This window comes from Branchiostoma floridae, chromosome 11, assembly GCF_000003815.2.
Source record: "Branchiostoma floridae strain S238N-H82 chromosome 11, Bfl_VNyyK, whole genome shotgun sequence".
Taxonomy (NCBI): domain Eukaryota; kingdom Metazoa; phylum Chordata; class Leptocardii; order Amphioxiformes; family Branchiostomatidae; genus Branchiostoma; species Branchiostoma floridae.
In genome coordinates this window covers 23325282-23329001 of record NC_049989.1, presented here as the reverse complement: position 1 = coordinate 23329001, position 3720 = coordinate 23325282, and the positions used below count along the sequence as shown (strand labels likewise).

The window sequence follows — 3720 nt, the reverse complement described above, 5'->3', positions numbered from 1 at the left end:
ACAGGACGTCTCTGTCTTGGAGGCCAACGTCTTCCTCTTCAAAGTTTTTTGTAGAACAGATGGTGTGCGTGTGTGTGCGTATTTGCGTGTTTTTTGTCAGGTTTGACTGTACGTGCTATGAATGGAACGTGTTTTGCGTATTGGTAAGCAAAAGAATATATTCGGATCCTAACATCTGTCCATGATACAGGAGCAAAACGTGTTTTTTTTACATCTTTGCTCGTTTGAATCTTTCATGAGAAGCTAAATCATGAGTGAAGAAGTGCCTTGTAAGGGTCCGGGGGCTAGGACATCTTCTGCGCGACTGGATTTATGACAAATGACACTCCTTTGTGTCAAAAGGGCAAGGGTCAAGAAGGGTGGACCATGTCTATACCATGGCCAGCCACATTGTTGCTAGCTATAGGCGGCAAGAACAAACATCTCAGTAATTACTGGTGAAAGTAGGTCGGCACGAATCTGATGTTATCACTCCTGTACCATTGACAAACGAGTTTCAACATTCTTACATGATGAAATCACACTTTTCAGGCCACAACCAAAGAAGAGAGAAAGAAGGAAAAATTGGCGCACTTAAAATTGTCGCATTCCATATCTCTGGCCGTTAATGTTTCCAAAACGTGTACTGTATTCTTGTTTTGAAAACACGGTTGATTCAGACTATCATTAAAGCTCCGTTTACACATCGCCGAACATGGACCCCCGACAATGGTTAAGGGCCATTCGGGAGGCAGATGTCAAAGCTTTGCCAGGTGCGTAAAATAGAGCATTAAATTCAAAGTTCAGTGACCCAAAACGACCTCCAATACGCACATGGAACAGCGAGCGATTTGAAGCGTTTTGCACATGGTCATCCCTAATAATTGAGATATTTTTAAGGCAAACTAATGTAATTTTCGTGTGCATATATTTTTTTTCTGATGTGATAATCATATCGTGCGTTATGTTGGATGAAATTTGTGTTGTTGTTTTTTTCACACCGCCACGGCTCTCGCGGGCCGGCTTGGGGGCGGAGCACTCTGGCCTGGCAACGCGGATAATACCTTAGCAACGTAACCAATGTGAATTAGCTGGTGTGTTACGCCGAACGGCGGTTATACCGGCTATATAGATACAGATACAGATACAGAATATAGAACTTAAGTTTGGGTTCTAGCTGTTGTCTCTCACTAGTCCAGAACAGTGCGAAAACGTTCGCTCTTATGTGGCTGTCTCTTTGAATCCGTAACAATTCCGTATTGACATGTTTGCTTCATTAGCGTAAAATTTACGTAAGACAACATATATATATATTTATATTCATCAACCCACGTTTTCATTAATTCTGTAACCCATGTTATTTTACTACAAGGTTTGTTATCAGTTTTTGGATTGGCTGATTACTCTCTTTGCGCAGTATGAGTTGTGGTAAGCTTACAATCAGAGGGGCTGTTAACACGCTCCAATAACCTCAGTAAGCCCTTCGTCACATTACCTACCCGGGGCTCTTTGCGAAAAATTTAAGTTATTCTAATAAATATGCACAAAGCTTACTGTTGAATGTATGTTTTCTTATCCATTTCATTTTTATGTAGTCTTTTGTATCGTACTTTCCGTTCCACAAAACTGTCCAGCCGGGCCCCTTTGTTGAAACGTGACGTTAGCCTAACAACTGTAATAGTAAACAACTGTGAACATGACTATATAAACCTTCGTGTATTACATGTCTGTATGAGGTCCGTCATGACATTTTTCATACGTAGTCGTACGTACAATACGCATCTCATTTGCATCTCAATCATTTTGTCCCATTTTGAGGTACGCGTAATGGATCATGGTAATGGACCGTACTGTGCGCATGTCCGTGTGCCTAAAATGAGGACTGGTTGTACATTTACACCAGGGACGCGGGGTGAGACATAAGAAACACAAAACCCGTTTGACCACAGAACTAGCCTTAAGGCACATTCCTTTGTTCTGCTGGTAACGTCACACTGCCTTAATTTTATGGATGACATCTTCAGAAGACCCCTAAACTAGTGCGCGCGGGCAAAACATTAGAAATAATCCAACAAAAATTGTGTTTAACCACATGGCTACTCGAACATCTATCTTATATACAGCCATAGAACTTTGCATGATGTACAAAATTTGCATGATGTACAAAATGACCAATAAGCTGGTGGACGTACCAACTGATAAGTATAATACCAGCTCAAAAAAGAACAAGAAACAGCCATGACTTCAAGTACCAGAGTTTCAGAGCTAGGATTGATGTGTTCAAAAATTCGTATTTTTCCAGAACTATCGTACATTGGAATTCGTTGTCACCAAGCACAGTGGAGGTATCTTCTCTGGATAGTTTTACAGAACGCTTGCAGATAGATTTGCAAAAGCTAGGTGTGACGGATCGTTCAGTGTAATATAACCAGCTGCTGCCGTACCGCGTGCCTGCGAAGCTGGTGTGTTACGCCGAATGACGGTTATGCCGGCTATATAGATACAGATACAGATACAGAACAATGATGGGGGATTTTAAAGAAAATGTGTCCAGCTAAGCAGCTGTGCTGAACTGAATAAAATCATTTTACAATACAGTGCTGGTAAGTAGCGCTGAGGTGGGCGTTTGAAGTTGTGTAGGTCCCTGATGTTCACATTGTCCTACAGTTCCACAGCTAAACTGTAGCAGGGATGCCACGCTACGTAGCTACACGGAAACTATCGCAAAATTATTCTGTGACTTGCTCCACAAAGCGGCTCGCGGACCGCCCCCCGTCCCTATATAAAACGCATAGAAAGGTCGTGGGGTCTGATCGGCTTGTCGGAGACTATTTTGAAAGTATATTACGCATTTGAATTTATATATATTTCGGCTTCTGTTAACGTTCTGGCAATTGATGATGGTTAATCGGGGGAAAATGACAACAAAAACGTCAGCACGATGCGACTGGACAGAACTGTAGTGGGGAGGGCTGTGCCGGCGCGCGACGCCGATTTTCCCATGGCGCGTCTCTTTTGCCGATGGTGGACGATAAAAATCATTAGTTTATTACAACGTTACTGAAGTTCGAATTTACTAAAACATACAAGTTAAAGAGGAAATCTCTTTTGAAATGAGCGCGGTTTTGTTACGTTGTTATCGATTTGTTTATGTTCTCCGCGTAGACCTCCGGTGGTGTGTTTTTCAATTGATTTGTCTCTTTTTTTTTGCGGGCCGAAGGGGATGCGCGCGCCTGTTGCGCATCCTCCCAAGTCCGCGCGGAGTAGCCTCATGTTTATTTAACTTTTTGGCTTCTGAATTTAACCGAATCTATCATTATCTAACACCTCGTGTAACTTTAAAGTCAAATGCCAATGTATGAAAACTGTTTACATACCTTTTTTTTTTTTTGTAAACTGCCGGGCAGGTGTCTCAAAGAAACTGCAGAGCAACTTGTGGCACACCCGTACAACAAAAATATCGCCGCGAAAAGACTGACCTGGCTATGCATCAAAACTAATATCATAACTTCAACCAATGATGGCATGTCAATTAGTGGATCAACCAATAAGAGAGAGGAGGGGATTGGCATTTGCAGAAGTGGTTGAACAACAACGGAAAAGACAGAAGATGTGTCCTGTATCTGTAACACTGTTATATCCCAAGGCGACAGGAGGATCGTTAATAGCCCCTTTCCACTAGGACGGCACTCTCGCCGCATTTTATCTCTCTCTCTGTGACCTAAATTTGACACATCGCTC

The 3720-nt window shown here is 42.3% G+C and overlaps 1 protein-coding gene across 1 annotated transcript in view; it reads right to left on the bottom strand.

Moving 5' to 3' along the window:
- LOC118425430 (tolloid-like protein 2) overlaps positions 1-3446 on the bottom strand; it is a 37263-nt gene extending 33817 nt beyond the window's left edge. The window contains exon 1 of the mRNA XM_035834240.1: positions 3357-3446. The gene's annotated coding sequence lies outside the window, so the exon portion shown is untranslated. The remainder of the gene's footprint in view (positions 1-3356) is intronic.
- Positions 3447-3720: the final 274 nt, after the last annotated feature.